Source organism: Callorhinchus milii, unplaced genomic scaffold (genome assembly GCF_018977255.1).
Source record: "Callorhinchus milii isolate IMCB2004 unplaced genomic scaffold, IMCB_Cmil_1.0 Scaffold29, whole genome shotgun sequence".
NCBI classification, from domain to species: domain Eukaryota; kingdom Metazoa; phylum Chordata; class Chondrichthyes; order Chimaeriformes; family Callorhinchidae; genus Callorhinchus; species Callorhinchus milii.
Window position 1 is genome coordinate 2,919,205 of NW_024704770.1, and position 12,592 is coordinate 2,931,796.

The window sequence follows — 12,592 nt, forward strand, 5'->3', positions numbered from 1 at the left end:
TCTCTCTCTCTCTCTTTCTTTCTCTCTTTCACTCTCTCTGTTTTCTGCTGCAGTTTGTCAGCTGTGTGGGTCAGACTCGGATTCCAGGTTAATGTGTGTGTGTCAACAGCAGAGCCCCGATACGACTTCTCTCTCTCTCTCTCTCTCTCTGTGTGTTGTGTGTTGTGTGTTGTTGGTGTGTGTTGTGTGTGTGGTGTGTGTTGGGCTTCACTCACTCTCTGACCAGTACCTGTGTGTCTGTGTCTGTGTGTAACACTCTCTGCTTCCAATCCACTAACTCCGGATCCCAGGGGCCAACCTCCTGACTGACACCCACTCACTCACTCACTCACTCACTCCCACTCCACTCACTCACTCACTCCCACTCCACTCACTCACTCACTCGATTGGAAATTGACAAAACAAAATCCACATGTGCACTGGGAGGAGCACTGGCAGTTGTCTGGGGGGCGATTGATCTCAGTTTTTTTCCCGTTTAGACAGAGGGGGAGAGAGGGAGAGGGGGGGGAGAGGGAGAGAGGGGGGGGGGAGGGGGGAGAGAGGGGGGGAGAGGGAGACGGGAGGAAGAAGAGGGGAGGGGGCGAGAGAGAGAGAGAGAGAGACGGGGGAGAAGTGGGGGAGGAGAGAAAGGGGGAAAGGAGATGGGAGGGGGAGAGGAGATGGGAGGGAGGGGGAGAGAGAGGAGATGGGAGGGAGGGGGAGAGAGAGGAGATGGGAGGGAGAGGAAGACGGGGGGAGAGGGAGACGGAGGGAAGGAGGGAGGAAGAAGGGAGAGAAAGATGAGAGGGGGGGGAGAGAGAGATGGGGGAGAGAGAGGAGGGGGAGGGAGAGATGGGGGAGAGAGAGGAGGGGGAGAGAGCGATGGGGTGGGGGGAGAGAGACAGGAGAGGAAGAGAGAGAAAGGGGGGAGGAGGGGGCAAACGGGACAGCTTCCCCAGGCAGAGGGGGTAATAACCCCTCGAGCAGTTCGGAAATGATCACAAACTGAGTCAACATCACATTTTGAATCAATATTGTCCCTCTCGGTGGTCGGGGGGTCAGTGCCCCTCTCTGGTACCCAAGTGCAACAGCCCTTGAAAGCCAAGAATTTGCGCAGGAAAAATAGTTTTTAAATGTATTAATTAATTGAAAAAAAGCGGCCAAATGGCCTCTCTCTGTGCTGTAAAATATTAGTATTGTGTTATTCGGTGTTTCGCAATGTTTCTGAAGCTGGAGCACAGGACAAAAAGGGAATGTCTCTCTCTCCCCCCAGTGATCCTGACTTAGTCAGTCCTCCACATTATTAGTTGAGTCACCTCACGTCTGAGATCTCTGCCCCCGACTGTCTGCAAAAATCCAACAGTCACTACACTTGGCAGCAATCAGTGCCGGGCACTTGGAGACGTCTCAACGTGATGCGGTGCCATAAAAACCCCCTCAAGGGCTTTCTCTCACTACACTCACTGAGAAACCAGAGTTCCTGGCACTCATAGCACACTGTGCAACAACAACTTGCATTTGTACAACGCTCTCCACGCAGGAGAGTGTCTCCCAATTCCACACATTCCACAACCCGGAATGTGAGAGACAGTCTGTGTGTGTATGTGTGTGTGTGTGTGTGTGAGTGTGTGTGTGTGTGTGAGTGTGTGTGTGTGAGTGGGTGAGTGTGTGTGAGTGAGTGTGTGGGTGTGTGAGATAGTGTACCAGTGTGTGAGACAGTGTATGAGTGTGCGTGTGTGTGAGACTGTGTGTGAGTGTCCGATAGTGTGTGTGAGATAACGTACGAGTGTGTGTGTGAGATAATGTAGGATGAGTGTGCGTGTGACTGAGTGTGTGAGTGAGACAGTGTATGAGACAGTATGTGCGTGTGTGTGTGTGTGCGTGCGTGAGAGAGAGACTGACCTGACAGTGAGTCTGAATCTCTCACTGTCACCCTCGAATCCACAAGCGTGCGAACCAGAGGGTGAGAGTGTGAGGTGAGCCGGGCAGGTGGGTGGGGACAGAGCCCGGGATCTTACTGTGAGATGTGGACAGGTATGAAGCTGATAAGTAACTCTCAGCTCTCAGCAGCTGGAAGCTCTCAGGCTCCCTCTGCCGGGCCAAGAACATCAGCACAAGTCCGACACCAGCAGCTCTGCACCGCCGACGAAGCCTTTATATTTTGGCTGAAACTCAGCAGCGCTGTTGTCTGTGACTTACAGTGAGTTACCAGGAGCAACAACAACAACTTGCACTTAACACAGCGCCCCTCACGCAGGGTAGCGTCCCAGAGCGATTGACAGTGGCGGAGCACGACGCAGAGCCAGTGGGAGGGTGAGGGGACCGTAGCCACGGTCTAATAATAATAATAATAATCCTTGCGTTTGATACAGCGCCTCATCACGTCTTAGAGACGTCTCAAAGGGGCTTCACAGGATACGCTGTGAAGTGAATCGACTGTTTTGTGGGCGAAAGGCCAAACGGGAGGAAGGTCTTCAGGCGTGACGATGGGAGATGGGGATGGAAGGGACAAGAAGGGATAGAGGAAGAGTGTTCCAGAGTTTTGGGGCGTAGTGGCTGAAAGCGCGGCCAGCAACGGGGGACGGAGGACACAACGGACGTGCATTTTACATGCAGTCTACATTTGGGCTGAAACTCAACAAAACGTCTGTGATCGAACAAAGATCTACAGTGAGTTAAATAGGAGCAACAGTGCAGATCCCAGAGCTCCAGTCAACAGCGAAAGAGGTGTCTGATTCATCCACTCTCTCTCTCTCTGCTCTGGCTCAACAGGTTATGGGGTCTACATGGGGTCTATGAGTTCCCAATCCAGGCTGTCACTGCAGCGCAGTGCTGGGGAGAGTGTGGCATTGTCAAGAGGTGCCTTTACTTTACTTGAGACCTTTAACTGACCACCTGGTTCCCTTGTTCAGGTGGGAAGGAGAAAAGAAATGTGTTTCCAGAACGCTGTCCTGATCAACATTCTTCCAGATAAAATATCTCGTTCACTTTGTGGCTGTTTGCGGCATTACTGTGCATAAAGCGGCTGCTACGTTTGCCTTAAGGAATACACAGTCACTACACTTGCCAGTGATTTTGTGTGAAGGCAACTGCCATCCAGTCCTGGAGAGAAATAGCGAGAGAGAGAGAGAGAGAGAGAGACGGAGAATTGGCAAAGAGAGAAAGAGAGTGTACAATAGGGTTTGAAGGTCTTTGTGGGATCCCCTGTGAGATACTATTATTGAATTGATTCTGTGTGTTAATTAGACACAGATTTGCATTGAGTGTGAGATGAGACTCTGCTGTTAATTCCCTCGGACTCGCTGTCGCTCTATGGGTGACTGCTGTGACTCCAATCTCCATCCTGCGCAGCCCCTGACTGACAATACTGCTCAACAAACAACTGAAAACCAACCTCCACACGACAGTGAGTGCCTCAGTCAACACATCCCGTCCACTTTCAGCTCCAATTTCCTTTTACTCTGAAGTTGGCTTTCCTCCGAGCCTCACCCACTCCCTCCTTCAAGATCCATCTCGAGACCCTCCTCTTCAACCGTGCCTTTGGTTACCCTCCTACCCCAACCCCCCCTCACCCCACCTCCCGATCTCAACTACCAGCTTGGGTGCGGTCCTCAGACTAACCAGCGTCTTGGGACATCCTCCAGACATGAAAGGCGTTGTGTAAATGTAGTTTGCTGCTGCTGTTGCTGTTGTTGAGTGGACACCATTTGATACTTCATCACGAGTGTCCATCCTGTGGATCCCAGCAGTGAGGAGGCATCTTACTCTCCCAGTGTCGTGGCCAACAATCCTCCACACACACTGATCGTTCACATCAAGGCCTGTGTGAAGGACCTCACTGTGCATTTCTTTGCAGCACTTGGCACAAGTCCCTGTGAAGTGTTTGAAGATGTTTTGATGTTAGAGCTGTAATCAATCATGAGAGACGATGCAATCGCTGATTTAGGGTTGGCTCGGGGCGAGGGTAAGGCTGTGAGCCCCACAGTAACTCACACACCCAGGACAGCACCACCCTGAACCCCAACCCAACCCCATCACAGCACTGGAACTGCACACCACACCTCAGGTAAACAATAATATCAGCCCAGTCTGACATCACGCACTACAGTACACAGTCCACTACACAGGAACACGCAGCGCTGCCTCCACACAGTAACACACATTAACAATAATACTTGCATTTGATATAGAGCCTCATCAATCTTTAAGACATCTCTCAAAGTGCTTCCCGGAAGTGAAGTGACTGCATATTTTGTGGGCGAAATCCATCAGCCAATTGCGCACAGCAGTGTCCCACCAACAAGTCGTGGATTGAGTGACCCAATTATTATTTTTTTTTGAAATTTTTTTTTGAAGGGATTATTATCCCCAGTGCTGCCTCCAAACAGGAACACACAGGTACACACACAGTGACCCCCCACGCGTTGCTATAATATATATATTATATTATACTTGATGTGAATCAAGTATAATATAATATAATTGTGGAGTCCTGTAGCTCAGTAGTTAGAGCACTCGCTTTGCAAGTGAGAGACCTGAGTTCAATTCCAGGCAGAGGGCGAAACCTCGGGCAAGTTTCCTTACTCCACACAGAGCCTAATAATAATCCCTCCAAAACCAAAACAATAATAAATTGGTCATTTTCAATCTACGACACTTTGTGGGACATTGCTGTGCGCAATTGGCTGCCGCGTTCGCCCACAAATATACAGTCAACTCACTTTACAGTGTGTTCTGTGAAGCGCTTTGGGACGTGAAGAGCGCTATATCAAATGCAAAGGATTATTATTATTATTACTATTATTATAATAACGAAACGAAGCTGAATAGGATCGGGGGGGGGGTGGGAGGGGGGGGGGTGTAGGGTGAGGGCTGCGCCACGAGGGGGCGGTGGCGCTCTACCTGACCAGTGTGGTGGGGCTCCTATTGCAGAGCAGAATCCCACCACCAGAGGGCAGTCGCGCCGTGTGAACACCGGGGCTGACACTCTCCAGTTATTTGGGTTCACTTTCCATTCAGTTATTTATTTGCAGTGGTTTTTAATTAGTTATAATTATTAGTTATTACTTAGTAATTATTTATTCGGCTTTGATTGTTTAATTATTATAATTGCCGCCATGCTACACCTTGCATTTGATGCAACGCCTTATCACGTCTTCGAGCCGTTACAGAATATACTGCAAAGGGGATTGACTGTGTATTTTGTGGGCGAGATGTACGATTCCAGGCAATTATTTTATAATAATAATAATAATAATCCTCGTGTTTGACACAGGGCCTTTCATGTGGGGAGGACATCGCGAGGATTCACTGTAAAGTGCAGTGACTCTGTCATTTGTGGGCAAACTCCAAAATGATTTATTCTATTATTAGATGTTATATTTATTATGTTCGGTGACAGTTTGGAGCTCAGTAATTTTGTGCGGAACCAGGAGTTTGAACCCAGGACTTTCCTCAGTTATCCTAAATAATACCTTTTTTAAAGTGGTCGTTCGATCCGCTTTAAAAAAAAGCTATCGTTTGTGAGACACCACTGCTTGAGAGACACCGCTGTGAGCCATTGGCTGCCGCGTTTCGCCCATAAAATATTCAGTCACTACATCTTACACGACATAGGGTGAATGAAGCGCTTTGAGACAGCTCAATGACCTGATAAGGCACCATATCAAGCGCAAGGATTATAGGATTATAGTTCTACTTGCACAAGAGAGAAGCCATGTATATAAATATTTTGTATATAATTGTAATAAAATGTAAATAATCATAGATCAGAAACCATTGCAGATGGGAAGCTGCCTCGATCTCGCGCTCTGTGCGGGGCGGGGTGTTGGCAGCCAGTCACACATTATAAACCCACATTAATTGGAGTTTCGCTGCCTGAGGCCATTCCTGACTCACAGCTGCTTTAATCCCTATCTCTACAAATCTGCTTTAGAGGTCTTTAAGACAAACTGTGTCTTTCACACGCACCTTCGTCGAACTTTTGATCGCTCCCTCCCACCATCGCTCGCCCCTCTCCCAACAGTTGCCGTCTCTCCCTTCGCTCTCCGAGCGGAAGCCTTACCTTACGTGGCTCCCAAACAGGGAGAGGAGCCTCTCCACACAACCCCCTGCGCCCTCGACACAGACATCGCTGTCCCCTCCCCCACAGACACCAACTTCCCTTAAATACAAAACCTTTCACACGAGAAGGGAGAGAGAGTGTCTCAAAGGATGTGACAGGACGAGGGGAGAGTGAGCCAGCAATGGGACAAGACCCGAGGACTGGAGACTTGCTGTTTCTTCCTCGAACCCTATGGACTGTTACAAACCTTTTGCCCAAATGAAAGGGCCTCGTCTGGCTCCTGGCTAACACCTGGGAATCGGTGAACCTGAGGTCCCCAGTCAGCCCAATCCCAATAGCCATCGGTTTTCATTCCCTCCTCAAGCTCTCTCAGCCTCGTCTTTCACCTCCCACTCAAAGGTTGTGAGATTCGAACCCTGCCCCCCCCACACAGTGTGTGTCTGTGTGTGTGTGAGCCGGTATGTGTGAGCGTGAACATGTATGTGTGATTCTATTATTAGATCTTATATTTATTATATGTAATATTTATTATATGTGTCTGTGTGTATGTGGGGAGGATAGTTCTTTGCTGGGTACAAACTGTGGCGTTTACAACAGAAATAGTCACTACACGTGACAGCAATTGCCTTCGGAGTGTCGGGGAGATATTATGATGTTGCTGTGAGGGCGTGATTGCTGGAATGTCAGGCTGACCGCAGAGAACAGGGAGCAATTATATGGAGCTGAGCAGGAATCTGTACCAACCTGTTGCCGCATGGTATTGTGGAAGCAGAGATCAGGTCTGTGTGATGTCCCCGTCACTACTCCTCTGCTCACAACAACAGAGGCAACGACTCTATCCCTGATCTGGGAGTGTGGACGCACAGTGTAGAGGAGCTTTACTGTGCCTCTAACCCTGACCTGGGAGTGTGGACGCACAGTGTAGAGGAGCTTTACTGTGTCTCTAACCCTGACCTGGGAGCGTGGACGCACAGTGTAGAGGAGCTTTGCTGTGTACGAGATGGAGGGATTGGGGGAGAGAGTTCCAAAGTCTTGGATTAGATGATGGTTGGGCTCTCCGTTTTCTGTCTTACGTCCTTGAGAGAGCCGTCGTCTCCCAGCTTCGCTCTTTCCTCCCACTCCCTCCAGGAGCCCACAGCACGGAAACTGCTCTGGTCAAGGTCACAAATGACATCCTGACCATGTGCAACCAGGTCTCCCTCTGCCTCCTTGTCCTCCTCGACCTCTCCACCGTCTTTGATACTGTGGACCACTCAATCCTCCTCCACCGCCTCTCCTCCCACCTCAACCTTCAAGGTTCTGTCCTTGACTGGTTCAGTTCCTACCTTTCACACCACTTCCACTTCATCTCTGCAAACGGCTTCTCCTCCAGCCCCGCACCATCTCGTGCAGCGTTCCTCAGGCCTCTGTCCTCTCCTCTTCACCCTCTACACGCTCCCCCTTGGTGACATCATCCACAGACATGGGGTAAATTTCCACACGTATGCAGATGACACCCAACTCCATCTCTCTGCCTCCACCCTCAACTCCAGGACTACTGATGTCCTGACAGACTGCCTGTCCGACAACAAGTCCTGGACGAGGGCCAACTTTCTCCAACTGAATGTCAGCAAGACCGAGGCCCTCCTGATTGGCTCATGCCAGTCCCTCCGCACCTCGGGCACTGGCAGCATCAGCCTCCACGGCTGCACTCAACCTCACTGAGCCAGTCAGGAACCTGGGGGTCTTGTTTAACTTTGAACTGTCCTTTCTTCCCCACATCCGCGCCATGACCGGCACTGCCTACCACCACCTCCGCAACATTGCCAGACTCCGCCACCGCCTCACCCCTCAGGCTGCCGAAAACCTCACCCACGCATTCGTCACTTCAAGGCTCGATTATGGAAAATCCCTCCTCATCGGCCTTCCAAACGCTTCCCTTCACAGATCATCCAAAACTCTGCAGCTCGTGTACTCTCCCGCACCAGGCTCTGTGACCCCATCACTCCCACCCTCGCCCGACTCCACTGGCTCCCCACCCCCCAGAGGAACGAGTTCAAGATCCTCGTCCTCACCTTCAAGGCCATCCATGGCATTGCCCCCTCCCACCTCTCTGACCTGCTGACTCCCTACCAACCTGCCCGCTCCCTCCGTTCATCAGGCTCCGGCCTGCTCCACGACCCACCCTACCATCGATGGCCGGGCTTTCAGCCTCTCTGCCCCCACTCTGGAACTCCATCCCACGGTCCCTTCACCTCGCTTCTTCCCTCGCCTCCTTCAAGGCCGGTCTCAAGACCCTCCTCTTCGACCGTGCCTTTGGTCTCCCTCCCATCTCTCGGCCTTCCCTCACCCCTACCCCACCTCATCTCGAGTCCTGACCCCCGACTGTCCAGCGCCATGGGACGTCCTCCCGATGTGAAAGGTGCTCTATAAGTGTAATTTTGTTGTTGTTGGGAAAGGAAGGTTGGGAATATTAGTTGGTGGTGGTGGGGCGGGGGGGGGGGGAGGCGGAGGAGGGAGGTTGGGTTTGGCTGATGGGGGGGATGGGGAGGGGCATTAAACAGATCTCAGACACAACGACAACAACTTGTACTTACACAGCGCCCTTCAAGTGAGGTAGCAGCCGTGTCTGACAAGAAGCCAACGGGAGGAGGGGTGGAGGTGACCGTAAACCCGGTCAACAAGGAAGGTCTTTAGGTGGGATTTGAAGATGGGGAGGGAGGGGGCGAGGCGGATGGAGGGATTGAGGGAAAGAGTTCCAGAGTTTGGGCTCATAGGGGCTGAAGGCACAGGTTGGGGCTGTGGCGCTGGGTTGGGCTGTGACTCACACCCTCTTTTGTCCCCAGGGAACAAACCCAGAAATCCACCTCCTCATATTCTCTTTACCTGGAATTAAAGATTTGACAATTCATCAATTTATTTTGTCATTGTGTTAAAAGTGACAGGTGCAGAGCACAGAGAGAGCGCGAGAGAGAGAGAGAAATAAAGCGCAACAATGGAAGAGCGCATTGAGGAGAAACAAGAGACCGCGAGAGACTGGCTCCGGTCTCCTGCGCGCCCGCCATTGCCCTCCGCTCCATCATCGGCAGCTGCGCTTTCAACCACTACTACGTAACCCCCACTTCACTGTTCCTCCATCCCTCCCTCCGCCTCACACCCCCCCCACCACCCACTTCCTTCCTGGTCGCGCCCGAGTAGACCTTCCCCTTGGACCTTGCCTACTGTATCGTGCTCTGGCTACTCTCAAGCGCTCTGGGGCGCTAACCTGAGTGGAGCGGCGGCGGGGAGGTGGTTGGGGTGGGGGGGGGGGGGGGGGCAAAGGGTAGTGCGGGGACATCTCTGAACGCAAATCGTTCTTGGAATATTCTTTCTGAGAAGAGAGTGGAGAGCAGGGCTGGGAGGGGCTGTGTTGGGCGGGTGACAGATATGGTTGTTGCAATTAAGTAGTTATGAATAGTTATCAGAGTTAACACACAGTCACACACATACACACGCCCCAAACACACACAGGAGAGAGAGAGAGAGAGAGAGTGAAAGAGAGAGAGAGAGACACACACACAAATGGTTGAGCATTGAGTGTCCAACCCTTGGCGCTGGGCACCACCACAGCCCACCCACAGCCTTGAGGAGCATCCCCCCACCATGGCTCTGGCACAGACTGTCCTACCACCGATCGGGTCATTCTCAAACTCCAGCAACTTCCAAGAGAAACAGGACGAGATCATTAAGGTAAAGGAGGAGAGCGAGAGAGCTGTCAGCTCGGTAGGCAATGGCGTTGTTACCATAATAGTGATAATACTGACGATGCTCCTTCCCTCTCCAGCGCTGAAATACTCATCGCTAATCGTGAATTGGTTTTTTATTGGATTCAGCTCAATGTGTCTGACTGTGTGTGTGTGTGTTATTACCAGAGCTTCACTTACCTCCTGCAGGTCAGACCTCTCTTACCGGGACACATGGAAGTGACCCCTCGCCCCCCAATCAATCCCTGGACGTCAAGTTGGCTCAATGAGCCTGAGCTGAAGCAGCAGTGGTCAGGTGGGGTGGGGTCAGGTCCCCCAGCTGGCCTCAGTGGCCCTGGGCTACCTCATCACTGACTGGCCACTGATGCCCAGTGACAGGTGCTGGGGTGGGGGAGGAAGAGGTGGAGGTGTGTGTGGGTTGGGGGAAGAGACCGAATGGGACTGGGGCCAATTACCTCCCCCATCCCCATCGTGAGGACTCACTCACCCCACAATAACTTGGGGGACACTTGAGACAGAGAGGCTGCCAGTGCCACTGTGGGGGAGACACTTGTCTTAGGACTTACTGACCAATCTACAACAACAACAGTTTATTGAAACATCGGGATTGCTAGACCGAGTCCGAGGTCCATCTAGTTTGCCTTCTACCTGTGAAACACTTTGAGACGTCTCAAAGACGTGATAAGGGGCTGAATCAACTGCAAGGCTTATTATTATTATTATTACTATTACCTACCATCTTGGTAGTCGGTCGTATGCTACAATAACAGGGATGTTGACAGCAATTAATAGAAATTAATTTAGTTTTGTTTTAAATAGCTTTATTTTATAAGCAAAAAAAGCATTTATAAGCAACCCATTAAATACGTGATTGAGATGCGGAAGAGGTTGAACTTATATTTATATGGGCAGCACTCACATAAAGACAGATTCATGTCTTGATAATAATAATAATCCTTGCATTTGATATAGCGCTTTTCACGTCGGGAGGACGTCCCAAAGCGCTTCACAGAACACATTGTAAAGTGAATTGACTGTATATTTGTGGGCGAACGCGGCAGCCAATTGCGCACAGCAATGTCCCACAAAGTGTCGTAGATTGAAAATGACCAATTTATTATTGATTTTTTTTGGTCTTGGAGGGATGTGAAAGGCAGTGGGTTGACTGTGTGTTCTAACTAACCAGCCCTGTTCGGGTCTGATTCCTGACCCTTGTTGAGTTACTTGGTATTAAAGCGCTGAGATGGCCTGAGTGCTCCTGAGCCAGGGAGCCAATGATATAGCTCCCGTTTGTTATCTGGGGCCCCAGAGTGAACTCGCAGGGTGTGGGCGTCAGATAAGCTTGATTCCAGGTCAGTTGTAAATAGCTTCATGGTTCCAACTCCCATCAATTGCTGTAAAGTACATCATGTTTCCTTGTAACACCGGTCACCATGCCTAGGATTAAATATCCATCTGGTGTGGCGCTCTCCGTGTATTGGATAATAATAATAATACTAATGATCCTAGCATTTGATATAGCACCTTGTCACGTCACTGAGACGCCTCAAAGCGCTTCACGGGATATACTGTAAAGTGGAGTGACCGTGTGTTTTTGTGGGAGAAACGTGGCAGCCAATTGCGCACAGCAGCGTCCCACAGACAGACAACTGCGGATTGAGCGACCAGATGTTGTCACGTCTCAGTTGGATGTAGTTGGATGGTTGACGGTTGCTCTCTCTGGATGTTGAGCATTTCTCTCTATTTATTGGCATGTTCCCTGTGCACTGGGATGGTGAGTGTTGCCCACACTCTCTGTTGAATGTATATATATATATATATATACACACACACTGTAGTTTCACGTGAGTGTGGCTCAATGCCAAGCCTTTAAGGTTCCAACTGATGCTGTTCCTCACAGTAACAGTCAAAGCAGAGTGAATTAGCAACTTGTAACAGAGGAAGGTGGAAAAAACATCTCTCGATATATTATTCCACTCGGACAGGGCACCAACCTTGAGGACAGGATGGTAGTCTGTGTGTCCTCTCTCTCTCTCTCAAGATTTGTCCATTGCTCCCATATTGGGGGGGGGGGGGGGGAGAAGGGGATCTCTCTCTCGCTCTCCTGGGCAAGGAGAGGGTGGCTGTAGAGAGCTGATCTCTCTCTCTTTCTCCCCCTCATCCTCTATTTGTCTCGTTTCTTGCTTACTCTGAATCTTGTATCTCTTGTTCCTCCTCATAAACTCCACCCCACCCCCAGCCTTACACTTTCTCTTCCTCGTTCCTGCACTACTGGATTCTTCCACTAGAATCAACAAAACCAAGTGCTAACTAGATTACCCAGACCTTCAGCAGGTGTCTGAGAGGAGACTGCAACAGGTGTGTGTCTGGCCTGGTTTAGTGTCCTGGGCTGTCAACCATCAATCCGAGGGAGGTCAAGGTCCATCTCTGGCTCAGAAGGTTGTGGGGCAGAGACTATGAGCTCACAGTCTAGACTGATGCTCCAGTGAGTATTGTGTTGGGGTTGGGGTCAGGGGGCTAGGAGTATCGTACTGAACAAGGCACCAAAGTATAGATGAGGTGTCAAACTGAGCTCCCATCTGCTGACACCAGGCTCTCCCTCAATTACTCCTCTCTCAGGCTGTGACACCTGGGAACTGGGGATTCAATACAGCCCCCCGCCCCTCCTCTGGGGACTCAATACCGCCCCCCGCCTCCCTCTCTCCCCCCCCCCCCCAACTTGGGCAGTTTACAGAAACTGGTGGGGGAGACACGTAGAGCACACACAATGCATACAATATATGGACATGTCTTAACTGTAGTAGGCACGCATGAATTACGAGAGACA